Here is an 18146-nt window from a genome sequence, read left to right on the forward strand (position 1 = left end):
AATGACACAAACGGCATTCTTTTCTGAAGGTAAAATATGGATACTACCTACCCTGTGTCCAAACTCTTACAATTTCTGAGATTGGAGTGTGTTAAATGACGTTAAGGAGTCTCATTATTTTCAATTAATGTATGACGACCAGCTTCAGGGAGCACACCTAATTTCACATGAATAATATGAAGTTACTGCATACTGGTACTCTGTAAGTAATTTATTTGTTTATTCATCCAGGGATCGCCTCACAATGATATATAGGATTTGTTACTATGATACAATGAAAATAAACAGTTCAACATATACCAGAATATATAAGTAGGCTTTCATGATGATAGAATAGGTGGTCGGCTGTGGCCTTCATTAAGGCACAATCCTGGCATTTAATTGAAATAATTTAAGAAAAGCTAAATCAGAATGGCTGGACAGAGTAACTCCACCCCCCCAAATATGAGGCCAGTGTCTTTTAAAAACTGCTCTGCCTCATTTGTTTGGTTCCTATGGACAATGTTCTTTGATTAATTCACAATTTGCTCAGAGTACCTTATACAAAATAGTTTTATCCTTCATTGCTGTATACACCAAGGACTCCCTTTGGTGATTCCTGGACCACAAATGTGTTGTATGCCCCTTCCACTACCTCCAGTATTTTTATAAAACTGACTTCAGGTGTATAAAAATGTTAATGTGCCCCATGCACATCTTAATATCCTCCCCTAAGTCCACCTGAAAAACTGAGTGTGTAAATGAATTACATTGTAATCATACACAGAAGTGCCAAAGATACTGGTTTAGGCGTGAATATTCAAATACAGAGAAATGTAAACAGGCAGAATACGGAGCTGCAGTCGGCAACACCTATATAAGACAACAAGTGTCTGGCGCAGTTGTTAGATCAGTTACTCATGCTACAATGGCAAGTTATCAATATTTAAATGAGTCTGAATGTTGTGTTATAGTCAGCGCACAAGTGATGGGACACAGCAACTCCGAAGTAGTGATGAAGTGGGGATTTTCATGTACGACCATTTCAAGAATGTACCGTGAATATCAGGAATCCAGTAAAACATCAAATCTCTGACATCGCTGCAGTCGGGAAAAGATACGACAAGAACGGGACCAAAGACGACTGCAGAGAATCGTTCAATGTGACAGAAGTCCAACCCTTCCGCAAATTGCTACAGATTTCAATGCTGGGGCCTCACCAACGCCTGTGTCTGTCCACACCGACACTGGACTGTTGATGACTGGAAACAAGTTACCAGGTCAGATGAGTCTCATTTCAAATTGTATCGAGTGGATGGACATGGAGGGCTATGGAGACAACCTCATGAATCCATGGACCCTGCATGTCAGCACAGGACTGTTCAAGCTGGTGGAGGCTCTGTAATGGTGTGGGACATTTGTAGTTGGAGTGATATGGGACCCCTGATACATCTAGATATGACTCTGACAGGTGACACATATGTAATATTCCTGTCTGATCACCTGCATCCATTCATGTCCATTCTGCGTACTGATGGACTTGGGCAATTCCAGAAGGACAAAGCGAAACTCCACACATGCAGAATTGCTACAGAGCAGCTGCAGGAACACACTTCTGAGTTTAAACACTTCCACTGGCCACCAAACTACCCAGACATGAATATTATTGAACATATCTGGGATGCCTTGCAATGTGCTCTCCACCCCCTCATACTCCTACAGATTTATGGACAGTCCTGCAGGATTCATGGTGTCAGTTCCCTCCAGCACTACTTCAGATATTAGTCGAGTCCATGCCATGTCGTGTTGCGGCACTTCTGCATACTTGCAGGGGCTCTACATAATATTAGGCAGGTGCACCAGTTTCTTTGGCTCTTCAGTGTATGTTGCAATTGACAGGGTGTTATCCCCTTTCATTATTAACCACTACTCTTGAGTTCTCTTAAATAATATTTAACTGTGTAGTATGCATTACTTATGAAGAATGTTTTACCTGCCTTTTTAAACAGATGTATTTTAAATTCACTTTTGGATGGTATACTGTCTTCTGCAAACACTATTTTTTCATCTTTTACCCAGACATGTTTCACGGAAGTTACAGCACCATGCACTGCTTATGCTGTAACCTCAGCAAGACATACCTGGGTAAAAAGAAGTAAGAAAAATTTGTTTATTCAAGGAAAACACAAGAGTGAGCTTCAACTTCAAGATGAAGTTCTAATTTAGTAATCTTTTTCATCTCCTTGGGCAATTTATTATACAAATTTATTCCCTGCTATAAAAATGCTGTTTTGATTTGTTTCTTTTTCCTTAGCAAACATAAGCCCACACTGGCTCTTGTTCCATGATCCAGTGAAATGCTCAGTAAACAATGCCCGCTTATACGCCAGTAAGTTAAATAAAACAATGGAAAATCCAGGATGGAATGTAACAATACTGGAGAAGGGAAGTTGCAACTCACCATATAGTGGAGATGCTGGGTCACGATAGGCACAACAAAAAGATTCACACAATTATAGCTTTCGGCCATTAAGGCCTTTGTCAGCAGTAGACACACATACACACACACACACACACTCAATCACACAAACGCAACGTGCATACATGTCTGCAGTCTCAGTGTCAGACACTGAGACTGTAGACGTGTATGCACGTTGCGTTTTTGTGAGTGTGTGTGAGCGTGTGTATGTGTGTCTACTGCTGACAAAGGCCTTAATGGCCGAAAGCTATAATTGTGTGAATCTTTTTGTTGTGCCTATCGTGACTCAGTAATTTAAATAATCTTTACCAATGCGGGTGACACATTGCTTTTAACAAATAAAGGTAACAACCTATATACAATAGTGACTAACTGTTGACTTTTGTAACCTGAAAAAAACTGGTATCAGAAATGTCACAAGACCAATACAGGTCAAACAAAGTCCACAATACCACGAACTCACACATATCTCCATAACCTGGTACTGGAAATTTCACTTGATCTATATGTCTCGAACAAAGTCCACAGTGCCCTGGACCCACAAATAGCTCCAAAGCTCAGTCTGGAAATTTCTCTTGACTTATATAGCTTAAACAAAATCCATGGTACCACAAAACCACACATAACATGACAGATCTACTATGTAACACTTCATGCTCAACCAAAGCCCAAAACACTAACACACCACAACTTGGAGTTCGAACAATCATTGAAAACCTAACCTGACTGAAATAACACACACCATGATACCCACCAATAGCTGCTAACAATTATGTACTTATCACACACACACTCTTCTCATAATGAACAACATAAACTTACTAATTAAAGTCAGCTAATGAATACATCTAGCCTGGCACATTAATCATAAACACACAACTACTTGCACCCACACATACAACACTAAAAGAAACAAAATAACAAACATTAATGAAGTGTATACAGAACACACTAACACAAGCCTAATTCTGCCCAACATGCATATTCCAGCACATACACTCATCTCGAGTTTGAGACGCAGCAACTTTGGTAAATATGATTAATTCACCCTGCTGTTGACACTTCACACATTTTCATCACAAGGCAATATAACTGCAGAACTTTATTTGTAGTGATCATGTTGTCACCCATAACAGCAACAACATATGACAAAAAATTAAATTTCCATCCAGTGACCACAGGCATACTAACAATTCCAAAACTGAAAATAAATGAGTAACCAATTACTTATGACATTACAATAATTCACTGACAAGCCAACAAAAATGAATTTCCAGAATGCAGCGTAACATACAGCACTAAGTACAATGCCTCACTATCATCACTCACATACAACAAGTAAACCCTAGAGACTGTCACAGCAGATGATAAAACACTGTCTCCAAACATGAAGCTTTTCAAATACGCCTTGCAAACATGACATCACATAACACAACATAGCTACATCACAGATCAAAGCTGACACTTGGTACCATACACTTCAGGGCTGCCTTAATTTTTCCAGTATCCTATCTATGAACTGAAGTCTGCTGCCTGCTTTACCTATGATTGGGCCTTGTGATCCATTACACTTGCTCACAAACTGTTACACAAGTATTTGTATAGGCTGAACGATTCCAGCTGTGACTCAGTGATGTTGTACTCATCGGATACTATGGTTTTGCATTTTATGAAGCGGTCAATGTTACATTTCTGGATCTTTAAAGCAAACTGTCAGTCTTGCACTACTTTGAAATCTTATCAAGATTTGACTGAATATTTGTCAAGCATTTTGAAGGTATTATTCATTTTAGGCAGCATCATCAACAAAAAGTCTTATCTGCTTTGTAGACAAGTGTGACCTGTGCAATCTTCCTACCACTGGACACAGAATTTTGTTTGACTGGTCTACAGTATATTATGGTTTGGAGAGGGACTAACTCAGATGTAAATTCTGCATAGAATCTGGTAGGGATTCCAATGGGTCCTGAGGATTGTTCAGTTTTTAAGATAATGGCTGTTTGTCAATGCTGCTGACATTAATATCTATATCAAAAATTTCTACAATTGTTCGAAAACTAAACTGTGGCAGTACTCCTGGATTTTTCAATGTAAAGAAACATCTGAAAATATAATTCAGCATTTCAGTTTTTGCTTTGCTACCTGGATTCCTGTGACATCCATGAGTATCTGGACATACTTCGGTGCCACTTACAACTTTTGCATGTGACTAGAATTCATTTGGGTACTGTGAGATGTTCTTTGATAATATCCAGCTGTGGTAGTTATTAAAAACTTCATGCTTTGCCCTTTTGACAGCCAAACACATTTCATTTATCATCTCTCTCTCTCTCTCTATAATCTACACTTTGATTTGCTGTTGTAATCACTGTTTGGGCCCTTCCATCCTGAAATGTTCCTCCTTGAGATATGAAACTACTGCCTCTTTATCTAATTTACTGACAGTTTAAATCTTTCTGGATGCTTCAGTTGACTTTGGTACTTAGGTAATTGTTGTTACTGCAACTTCCTCAAGGTAACTGGTGTCAGATTAAATTCAGACATCCTCAAAGACATCAGGTTTACTTGTTGCCATGAGATGTAATTTATTTTCATTGTGAATGGGCTTCCAAACTTTATTTTCTGTTTTGAAGGTAGCAGGATATCTTGCCATGCCCACTGTGTGTAAAACTGTATTATCCGAATGGATTGTTTAATGATTTAAGCTTCCACCAATGTTAAAAGTATGATACTGGAAGAAATGTTGCAAAAGAAAACAATTCCAAGAAACTGGAACAATGCTGGAATTACTCTCATTCATAATAAGGAAAACAAACATGATACATCACTCCATAGCCTTATTTGCCTCTTATTTGTAACATAGAAGATATTCACTAAAATGATCACCAAATGCCTAAAAAGACATTGGATTTTAATTCAGCAAAGCAACAAGCTGCAGGATAGTGATAAACTCAAAACTGAAAGAGAAATCAAGCAATGAGATCCAGTATCAACAAAACTATTTCAGGTGTCTTATAGGAAGTTTTGAACATTCTTGCAATGACAAAACAAAAAAAGTGTTAGAGGAACATACAGTATCTGATCGGAAGTATACAGATATCCCTCTGTAATGCAGAACTGACCACTAGACGTCACAAGAGGCAGACCCATCAGTATAAAAGGAGGCAGGGGGTATTCTGTCGTCAGCAGAGAAGCAGTAATAGCAGAATGGGTCAGTCAGGAGGTCTCAGTGATTTGAAAGTCGACCTGTTATTGAATGTCACTCAAGTAACAAATACATCAGGGACATTTCAGACTTTCTAAAGCTACCCAAACTGATTGTTGGTGATGTGACATTCAAGTCAAAATGCAAAGGAACAACCACAGCAAAACCAAGACCAGGCAGGTCTCATATAGTGACAGACAGGGTCTGTTGGGCATTGCAGGGTGGCTGAAAAAAATCACTTGAAATAAATGGAACAAATCACTTGTGAGTTCCTAAGTGCTACCAGCAGTCCAGCTAGCACAATGGCTGCACATAGGAAGCTGAAAAGAATGGTGTACAATGGTCAAGCAGCTCCTCATAAGCTACACATTTCTGTAATAAATGCTAAGGTGGTGTAAATTAGCAATGCATCTGGACAGTGAATGACTGGTAAAGAAAGATTTGGGGTGATGAATCATGCTATACCTTGTGACAATCCAATGGAAGGGTTCGGATTTGGCAAATGCCTGGAGAACATTACCTGCTATCATGTGTAGTGCCATCTGTGAAGTACAGAGAAGCTCGTGTTGCAGTGTGGTGGTGTTTTCCATGGTAAGGGTGGGGTTCCCATCTTGCACTTAAGAAAAAACGTTTTATAGCAATGTGTACTGCATACAATAGAGGAACAGTTCGGAGATGATTGTATCACACATCTCATAAAAGAGATGTTGTTAGATATCAAAAAAAAAAAAAAAGGAGAGAGAGAGAGAGAGAGAAGAAGAAGAAGAAGAAGAAGAAGAGAGAGAAGCAGCATGGGAAATCTTATGATACCACGAAAATGGTATGGAATAATCAGGTTTAAAAGCAGAAACTGGATTCAGAATTTCTAAGAACATTAGATAATTTGTGGTGGGTACAATAGCTGAAAGATGATATAAATCTTTAACTAAGAATCATATGTAAAAACCAGGATCTGTTAAGTTGTATGTATGGGGATAGGACATTGTTCCTCCAATAGAAGATGGGTTGTGCAGTGGACAGGCATGTGGAAATGACAATAATTAGCTGATCCTTTGGACAAAATCCTCCTTCAGACCTAGCACACAGAGAGGGGATGACTGACAGGTACAAGAACAGAAAAATGGAAATGGCTACTGTATACATTGATACCAAAAACACTAGACTTATCAAAATTCAAATGGAAGAGATCTATAAATAAAGGCCTTCAAGGGCATCTCCCATTTGAAACAAAACTACCACTAGTACACTCTACAAAATACGAAGATACAAAGGACTTACATCTGCAAACAAAAGATGTTCTCATACATACAGAAATTTCTTGTTTTTTGTTATATCTTACAATTTTTCACAAGCACTTACTCAACAAGAAAACAACTAGTACATATCTATTTTGTGGGGGAATGTAACCTTCTCATCTTTGCTGTATCATTCACTGAATGCCAGGCACATCAGGTGTCACCATCACCCAGTATGTAACTTGAGTCAAAGAGACAGCAAGGTATTGGGTTATAAATCTCTCTTGCTGACTCCATAGTCTGAATTGGAATGGCACTGAAAAACTTCATGAGTACTAATTTGAAATACTCTTCAAAGTAGGCTTACCAGTCATGTGGGTCCCTGCCTTCATTGATGGTCTCAGTTCCTAACTAGAGCAGCCCCTTCGGTAAAATTTCCGGCAGCATGTGTGGATATGTAGCATACACAGACAACCATTGTAAAGTGAAATGAGAATTCAATCTTATACAGCCTTACCCTTTTTTTAAAAAAAGAAATTGTCTTATTTATCAAAACTGCAAAATAGTGCAGTCCAAATTAAGTTATGTGGCAATGAGAACTGGACTGTTAGTCAAAAAGAGTAGGTTCATCTTCATTTAAAGTTCATATGAGTACTGCTCTGGTCCCTTCATTGGAGAGACACATTTTCTATTTGCATCCCTGTCCAAACACAGTAATTCTTCATCTCAATGCTTTTGATGTTGATAGCATGTTGTATACTAACAAGAAGGGATAAAAACCTCTGCACAAATCACATTGTAGAATCTCATAAAACAACCATCCTTAAAGTAAACTTGCTCACTGTCCTGTAGCAAACAAATTACAAAATCTTCTTGTTTTTATTAAGGGTATAATATCATTCTAGTACATAACTGACAATTGAAAATAACCAAGAGCAAGATGCAGTTACCAAAATAAAAATTGTTATGAAGGTTTTTAGTGAACAACAACACAGAAACAGTGGATCGAGTGGAGACTCCCACTAAGTTTAAGGAGAATCGTTGATCATTAAATAAATATAGTGCTGGAATCAGAGTTCTGCTGATAATTGCTACTATGGAAGGCAATAAATGAATGAATGAAATATTCCTTGTTATTCAACTGGATAGCAAACTACAATGGAAATACCATATTAAAAAACAGTTCAAAAAGCTCAGTCCTACTACATAGGCATGAAATCAAAAAACTGTTTGTAAAGAAATGGGCAATTCTGTTAGATTTTTGGATGCTAATTCCAAAGAAAATCAAAGAAAAAATACATCATCTGTTAATTTCTTACAAAATCACATTTTCATTTAGTGTGCATAGAAAAAAATATACAGCATTGATGAGGATGTTGTTGTTGTAGCCTTCAGTCCAAAGACTGGCCTGATGCATTTAATCCCACTAGTCAATCCTATGCAGATCTCTGCATCTGTCTATTTTATTGCATCACAAATCCATTTTAACCATTTAACCAAGCCCAGTTCTTGGAAAAAGCAAAGGTCACACCTGTCTACAAGAAAGGCATTAGAAGTGATCCATTAAATTACCATCCAATATCCTTGAGATTATTTTATTGTAAAAGCTCAAACATTAAGAAGTATTTCAAATGGAATGGCCTCCTCCACTCCAACCAGCATGGACTCTGAAAACATTGATCATTTGAAATCCAACTAGCACTTTTCTCACATGACATACTGAAAGCTTCACAACAAGACAGTCAGGTAGAAGCAGTATTTCTTGATTTCTGAGAAGCATTTGATTCATTGCCACACCTACACTTATTGTCAAAAGTACAATCATACGGGGTATCAAGTGAAATTCGTGACTGGATTGAGGAGTTCCTGGTAGGGAGGACACAGCATGGTGTCTTGGATGGAGTGTCATTGTCAGATGCAGAAGTGCCCCAGGGAAGTGTGTTGGGACCCTTGCTGTTCATGTCATATATTAATGACCTCCTTAGGCTTTTTGCAGATTATACTGTTATCTGTAATGAAGTGCTGTCTGAAAGAAACTGCATAAATATTCACTCAAATCTTGCTAAGATTTCAAAGTGGTGCAAAAATTGGCAACTTGCTTTAAATGTTCAAAGATGTAAAATTGTGCACTTCACAAAACAAAAAAACATAGTATCCTATGGCTATAATAACAATGAGTCACTGCTGGAATTGGCCAACTCATACAAATACATGGTGTAACACTTTGTAAGGATATGAAATGGAATGATCACATAGGCTCAGTCATGGGCAAGGCAGGTAGTAGACTTCAGGTTTTTGGTAGAATGCTGGGGAACTGCAATCAGTCTACAAAAAAGATTGCTTACAAATCACTCATGTGACTGGTTCTAGAATATTGCTCAAGTGCATGGGACCCATATCAAATACGGCTAACAGCAGATATTGAATGTATACAGAGAAGGACAGCACGAATGGTCACAGATTTGTTTGATCTATAGGAAAGTGTCACAGAGATACTGAAGAAACTGAACTGGCAGACTCTTGAAAATAGATGTAAGCTATCCCGAGTAAGTCTGCTAGCTACGTTTCAAGAACCGGCTTTAAATGATGACTCAAGGAATATATTATGACCCCCTATACATTGCTCACATAGGGATCGTGAGGAGAAGATTAGAATAATTACAGCGTGCACAGAGGCATTCAAAGAATCATTCTTCCCATGCTCTGTATGTGAATGGAATGGGAAGAAACCTTAATAACTGGTACAATGGGATGTGCCCTCTGCCATGCACTTCACAGTAGTTTAAAGAGTATAGCTGTAGATATAGAACCTGTATATTGTATTCTAGTCATGGTCTACCTCCATAAGTTAACCCCTCACATTTCCTTCTATTATAAAATTAATTATTCCTTTATGTCTCAGAATGTGTCCTGTCTACATACCACTTCTTTTACTCAAGTTGTGCCAGAAAGCTCTTTTCTCCCTGATAGGATTCAGTACCCTTTCATTTGGTTATTCATTCTAATCATATGATCTCCAGTTTTCTTTTGCTACTTACATTCCATTTCAAAAGTTTCTATTCTGTTTATCACGCATGTTTCATTTCCATATAAGATGATTTTCCAGACAAATAAATTCAGGAAAGGCTCTCTAACACTAAAATTTATATTCACTGTTAACATATTTCTCTTTTTCAAGTTGCCAGTTTGCATTTCATGTTGTATTTACTTCTGTCATGGTTAGTTATGTTGCAGTAGAGATATCAAAACTTACCTACCACTTTAGAATCTCAGTTCCTTACCAGATTCCCTCAGCACCTCCTAACTTAATTTCACTACACTTCTTTACCATTTATTTTACTTTTGTTGATGTTTATCTTATAAACCTCTACTTAAGTTACTACACATTCCATTCAACTTATCTTCAAAGTCCTTAGGCATCTCTGATGGAAGTACAATCTTATCGGCAAACCTTGAAAGTCTTTAGGTCTTCTCTTTGAACTTCAATTCCTTTTCCAAATTTCTTCTTGTGTTCCATTATTTTGTTCTCTTTATATAATGAAATGTGCCACAACTCTGTTTTAGTCCTCTCTGAAATACTTCCTCCCATCCATGCCCATCAAATCTTCTGACTGCAGCCTTGTTTCTGTACAGATAAACTTCTCCTTTCTGCATTTCATTCATGGTAACTTCAGAATTTCAAAGACTGTATTACAGTAAACACTGTCAGAATCATTCACAAATGCTTTAAATGTGAGTTTGCCTTCCTTCAACCCATCTTCTACAAAAAGCTGTAGATTCAGCATTACCTCACGTGTTCCTACATTTTTCCAGAATCCAAACTGAACTACCCCTGTAACATCTTCAACCAGTCATTCCATTCTTCTTACTGTTCTACAACCAGGACTAATTAAACTGATGTTTTGGTAATACTTACACCTGTCACCACCTGTGTTCTTTAGTGTTGCAGTTATTAATTCTTCTTGATGTCTGAAAGGATATTTAACCTATCACATATCAGGCTTGTTATCCAACGATCTTAATAAGTTTCATAAAAATATAGTCTGCTCCAGGTTTGTTTTGAACTTTCCTTCCAGTTTCCTGTCAAACTCTTCTTGCAGTATCAAGTCATGTATTTCATTTTCATCCACTTCCTCTTCTCTTTCTACAGTACATTTGAGCTAGTGACATGAAGATGGAGTGTCAGTGACTGTCAGTTATTAAAAAGGATTTTTTTTTCAGTCACAGTTGCCAAAAACTTCCACGGCTATGATCAGTTTCAGTGTTAATATCAGATAAACTGTGCTACTGTGGCTTTTGATCTCTCTAGAGATGTCATCTTCTGTTTGTTCAGCTGTGGGAGACTACTGAAGATGACATTTTTGGATGGACTGAGAGTGGCTATCTGGTAGAGATCAGATATGAGTTACAAAGCCACTGCTCTTTCTTTTTAAATTGTCCAGCTGCTGTTTTTAGCCAACACTTCAAATGAGACATTTACGTAATTTTACACTGAACACTAACAGCTGTGTGCATATTGGAAAAGTCAAGATTTGTTTAATACAACTGTCACAGTAAAGCATGATGTATATTGTTAAATCCAAATACTCTGATAAATTGTAGCAGTTGCTAATTAGCTGCCAACATTCTTTTTCACTTTCAAATACCAGGAGATTTTCAATTTCCTGTCTTATGTCTGTCAGCAATCTTTTTGTAGGCTTTTGTGCCAGAATCGTAAAATTCCATTCTGAAATATAGATGGGGATTCATACTTTATAAGGAAGCTATTTGTACTTCTAGCATTGTGGATGTGAGTTTCACTGTTTACCTACATTCACTCTTTACTTTTAACTACAAATACGATTAGTGAGTAAATATAAAATGACTGAAAAAAAAGCACAGGTCATTCCCATTTTGAAGATGGGTTGTCGAATAGATGCACACAACTATAGGCCTATATATCCAATGTTAGTCTGCAGTAAAATTTTAGAACAAGTTTTATGCTCACATATTATGACATTTCTTTAGACTGAAAAATCTCCTTTGTAGTAATTAGTAAGGGTTCCAAAAGTAGTGATTGTGTTTGTCCTTGAGTAGTAGATACTGGCACCCACATTGATGCCATGTTGCTCAACTTCTGGAAGGCATTTGATATAGTTCTGCACTGGAGTCTAATGAACAAAATATGAACATATGGAGTATCAGACCAGCTATGTGATACGACTGAATATAACACAGCATGTCATTCTCAACAGAGAGAATTCTGCAGACATAAAAGTAGCTTCGGGACTATACCATAACCCAAAGGAGTGTTATAGGACCATTTCTTTTCAGGATATATACATAAATGACTCAGTGATACTGTCAGAAGTTTCATGAGGCTTTTCATGGATGATACTGTTATATACAGAGAAGTTAAATGTTTGAAAACTGTAGCAAAATGCAGAAAGATCTGCATGGGATTGACACTTGGTGCAGGAAGTGGCAACTGACCTTCAGCATAAGCAAATGTAACACATTGTGCACAAATAGTAAAAAATACCCATTCCTGTACGATGATATAATTGCAAAACAATCACTGGAAGCAGTTACATCCATAAAATATCTAGATGTGTGCATAAGGAGCAGTTTAAAGTGGAATGGCCACATAAAACTGATGGCAGGTAAGTCAGATGAGATTCAGTGGAGGAATCCTAGGGAAATGTAGTCCATCTACAAAGGAAATAGCTTACAAAACCCTCCTTTGACCAATACTTGAATTTTACTTGTCAGTCTGGGATCCATACCAGATAAGGCCGACAAAGTAAATAGAGATGGTCCAAAGAAGAGCAGCACATTTTGTTATAAATTCATTCAATAAGTGCAAAAGTATCAAGAGATGCTGAGCCACACTAGCAACAGATGCAGCAAGAGGGGCTTTCTGTTTCATGGCATGCTTTACTGTTAAAGTTCTGGAAGCATATGTCCCTAGAAGAGTCAACCAATAAATTGATTCCCCTATGCATGTATCACGAAAAGGTCATGGAGGTTAGTCAGAGAGACGTGAGATCACACAGAGGCTTACCAGCAATTATTCTCCATGCAAACAATTGGTGACTGGAACAGGAAAAGGAGGAAGTGACAGTGGTACACAAAGTACCCTCCACCACACACTGCAAGATGGCTTGTGGAGAATAGCTGTAGATGTACCAGACACATAACTGTAAGAATACCAGGGCCCCTAAGGAGCTTTCTGCAAGATGCCTGGTTGTCTACTTTACATAATTTTCTTGCTGTAATTTTCTGTAGTATCAATCTATGTCTTGACTGGAGTTGTGTTGACACAGAAAATTATGCCACAGGACAATACTCAATGAAAGTATGTTATCAATCCTGTCTGTAGATCAACACAATGGCTGAAATTTTTACAGTGAAAAGCAGGTAGAGCTGAGCTTTTTGATTAACTCGTCCACTCCTGGTGTCATCTCAGTTTATTATCCATGGAACCTCTCACATGAAGTCTCGTCCAGTGTGTGCACATTTGCTACCTTTAAGTCACTTTTTTGTTTGGAATTACAAAAGTCTATAACAGATTTGGACTAGTTAGTTTGCAATAGTGTGTGTGAGTTGAAGGAAGTTCTCCTGTCTCCACTACACTTTATACTGGGATTAATGAAACAAAAAAAGACAGAAATATTTTAAATATTTTTGTGAAACAGTTTCTGCATTGTCAGAAGCTGGGTTTGTTGGTTCAGACATTTGAACTCTTTTTTTTTATGTATGAAGTATTTGTAAAAAAATGAAAAATGTTCAGAAGAGACATGGGTGGTTGTTGACTACTGCTGGATTTTACATGGATTTCTGTCTAATTTTGCAATATTTGTTTAAACAGTTCAATATAACATGCACATTTTTCCCACCTTTTGTGACTAGAGAAAAAGCTGTGATTATACTTGAAATCAGCACCTCAAGCTGCAGTGTGATCACTTGGAATTTTAAAAATGGTTTTCAGTGCCCCTAATTTAGCTGGCATGTGTTATTTGCTAAATACTGTTACAGGAAATTTACAATAATGATTAAGATCATATAGACGGTTTTGGTGATGAAGTCTTTGCTCATCAGTGCTCTCCAGTACAGTCATGGACACCATCATAAGCAAAGTTTCCCAAGCATCAGCAGCATATAATATGAAAATCATAACATATGTAGACAATGTGATGATATGGGAAGATAATGAGTAGAAATTAGAACAACTGAATAGCTGCAGAGGGTACAAGAAGTAGATGATTTGAAATACACAGGAAGTAAGGTAAGCAGAAAACGAAACATCAACAGAGGACAGAACGTTGCTTGAAATTTTATTATTATTGTGTATCAGATATAGTTAGGCATTGGAAAATGTATGCCAAACCATTATATATTTGTAAAAGTCATATTATCTACAGTTTAGAACTATGGATGAAAATGTTGGGTCCGGACAAAGAAAGATTTGAGTAAAATACAAGCAACGGAGATGCGCTTTCTAAGAGGGATCCTAAGAAAGATGAGAAGGGATAGGATATGAGACGTGAAACATGCTCTGTATGAACTGCCTAAAAGAAACTAGACCATCAACAAGATGGAGAGAACAAGTGAAGCATGACATCAATCGAAGAGGCCTCCAATGGGAGGAAATGGTGAACAACAGTCTGTGGGAGAAAAGAGAACGTTGGAAGAGACTTTGTGAATGATCTGTGTAAACAGCAGTGTTCCGGGAGGAAGAAGAAGAACAATGGGAATAAATTTAACTCACTTCCTACAGCGGCCTTTATACTTTCCTCCCCCCCCCCCCCCCTTCTTCTTGCAGATGAGAGTAGTTTTGAAAAGAACTAGGTAGAAGAATGGTTAATGTCTGATATGAAAGAAAGCAAGAATTAATATAGTTCAAAGCACTAGCTGTAGTCATGAATAATACTGTAAAGTCAGAATGTCACAAAAAAGCATGAAATAAGCACAGCAGTCATAAAAGTCTCCCAAAATAGAATAGAATGGTGCAATTGAGGTCCAATTCTATAATCAGATGAGGATATATTGAATTGCTGATCACCAATTTCATTTTTCCAAATAACTGTCAGGAAACAGAAGAAATAAAAACTAAACTTTCAGATGCTACTGCATTATCTTCACTGGTGTTGTATGTACTTAAGGATATGTATTTCAAGGACACATCTGCTTATGAAATTACACAGACTAATAGATTGCCAAAAAGCAGTAAGACATGTTACAGAGGTATGTCTCACAAAGAGCTAAACAACTGTACTCACTTGATCAGAATCCAGTTGAGTTCTGTTTGTAATCAGCCAATATTTTGAGATATAGTACCTAAAATAAACATTAACAAACCATACTTATAAATGGAGAGACAAGAAAACAGTCTATAACTATAGGTATCACAGTTTGGCTTCTGTTACTTAAAAAATCTTAGGGAAAAAACTTAAGATAGAATGTTCAAAGTGAAAAACGTCTGCAGCATTCGCAGCAGCTGTACAAACTGAAAGTGACACAGTCACTTTCTGACAGGTCTCCACTTGTGTTTGGAATCATACTATCTGCAGTGCTACAGTGTTGAAAGATGTGTGATAGAGGCTCGAAATAACTAACATGATATCACAGGTTATGATTCAGCCAGGGAAACTGCATCACTCTTGATATAAAAAAAAACCGCAGTGTCATTAAAAATGAACAACTATTATGTTAGGTCCCAGTAATATATATTTATAGTCAAATACTAAATGAAATGCCACATGTAGAACTAATTTTTTCTCCTGGACATCACAAAGGAGAAGAATTAGTGGACTGATAAGCAAATCTTAACCTCTTTTCAGTGTTTTTTCCATATAGAAAACAGTGATAGAACCTTTAAGATATTTTCACCCAACTTACTGTACAGGGAGATCTTTTTGTTTAAACCAGTGAACAGCTATTATTTATTCTGCAAAATTGAGTAGTAAAATTTTGTGGTGAATCAATGACCAAACGTTTTGCAGAGATCTTCAGGTAAAAAGTAGTTGTAATATACATTCACATATCTACTTAAGTAATATCTACTTGTAAATTATAAATTCAAATACTATTATTTAATCATTTCAAACAAAATATATACTCAAAAAACAAAGATGATGTGACTTACCAAACGAAAGCGCTGGCACGTCGATAGACACACAAACAAACACAAACATACACACAAAATTCAAGCTTTCGCAACCAATGGTTGCTTCATCAGGAAAGAGGGAAGGAGAGGGAAAGATGAAAGGATGTGGGTTTTAAGGGAGAGGGTAAGGAGTCATTCCAACCCCGGGAGCGGAAAGACTTACCTTAGGGGGAAAAAAGGACAGGTATACACCCGCATACACACACATATCCATCTGCACATACACCAATATATACTCACTCATAATGACTAAAATCAATATGCATTGTGATATACAAGAATTTTATTATGTTTGTCTTTTGAAGCTGATTTCAGTTTTTGCTGTAATTTTAAGTGCTACTTTCTTGGTTGTGATAAACAGATGCTGTTCATCTACTACTGCTATGTTAATGTTCATGTGACTACACTGATAGTTATCAGAGAATCTGTGCTTGCCAGGGTTGAAACTTTGTCATTAGTCTGCAAGTTGCGCCCATGGAATCAATAATAACCAGTGTAGAAGCAGGCATTTGTGGTGTGGACATGGTTACACTGAAGAAATCCATATAGAAGCTCTGGGAGTATAGGCTCACACAAAGCTTCCAAAAAGTAAATTAACTCTGGGCAAGAGGAATGCCATAAAATACCTGAATGAGGATGGCAGTATTATCATTCCCTCCACTGACAACGGAAATATGATAGTTGTTTTGAATGTGACCGACTATCACAATAAGATTAATGACTTATTAGAGCCACAACCATATAGGAAGCTCAGTAAAGGCCAAAATGATAAAGTTCTTAGAATTGTTATGTTGTTGTTAAAAAAAGAAAAGTGCTCTATCAAACAGAGCATTCAGAAAAGTCTGCTCAACTCAGCTGTGCTACCACCAAGGCTTTATGGGTTGCTGAAGGTGCACAAAGAACAAGTTCCTCTAAGACCTATAGTGAGTGCTATTGGTTCACCAGCCTATTCAGTTGCCAAGTTCTTGGCAACATTAATGCGGCTGTATGTGGGCAAATAGAATAGTGGTCCAGCTATCGCTGTCTCCGTGGTTCTGCTCGAGAAGGTGTTGCAACAGGTGAGACAGATTTTTCCTCCTGATATTGCAAAACTGTTGAAATATTGTCTCACAACCATATATTTGAACTGGAATAATGAGTTCTATGAACAGACAGATGACATGGCTATGGAAAATATAAACTTTCATGGTGGAAAATGTCACAGTTAATCAAATTTTCCAGGGTATTATGCCATGCTCAAATGGATTTTACATTTAAACCCAGCATTTCATCCCCATTTGCAGAGGACATTTTCAAGGGTGATTGTAGCTTTTTTGAGTGTCTGATTCACGCCTTGGCTCGCCAAGTTACAGCGAATTTCTTCATGGAAAAATTTGAGGAGCAGCAATGGAAACTGCCAACAAGAAATTGAATAGTTGGTTCTGATATGTGGATGATACATTTGTTTTGTGTAAGCATGGCAGAGAGAAACTGGGTCAGTTTCACAAACATCTCAATGGGATTAATTATAAAATTCAGTTTACTATGGAGGAGGAGGTAGGCGGAAGATTAAATAATCTTGATGTGCTTGTTTTCAAGAAAGTAGAGGGCAGCTTATGCTACATGGTTTACAAAAAACCCATGCACACAGACCTACACCGGAATTTGGACCACCACCCACAGCAAAAGCAAGGCATCATAAAAACATTGGCGGATAGAGCAAGGAATACCTGCAAAACAGAACTGCTTGATGCAGAATTAAAACATCTCACCAGTACATTGCTCATGAATGGTTATTCGTCTGCTGAGGTAAAAAGAGCACTAAGCCCACTGTGCAGAAATCATAGTGATGCACAAGTGCCTGTGAAATCAAGTTTTCCTACCTTTCATTAAAGATGTTACTGACCACAAAGGAGAAAAAAAAGGAACATCACAGTAATCTACAAACCCACGTTGAAGGTACAAGATCATCAAAAACTGGCCAAGGATGCTTGCAAACCGCTGTAAAAACCTGGAATTTATATGATTAGGTTTAGTTGTGGGGAGGTGTAATGGTAAAGAAACGACTAGAAGAGCACAAGGACAAGTGCAGAAGAGAGGAGACTGACAGATCAGCTGTAG

This window comes from Schistocerca piceifrons, chromosome 4 (genome assembly GCF_021461385.2).
Source record: "Schistocerca piceifrons isolate TAMUIC-IGC-003096 chromosome 4, iqSchPice1.1, whole genome shotgun sequence".
In the NCBI taxonomy this organism is placed as follows: Eukaryota; Metazoa; Arthropoda; class Insecta; order Orthoptera; family Acrididae; genus Schistocerca; species Schistocerca piceifrons.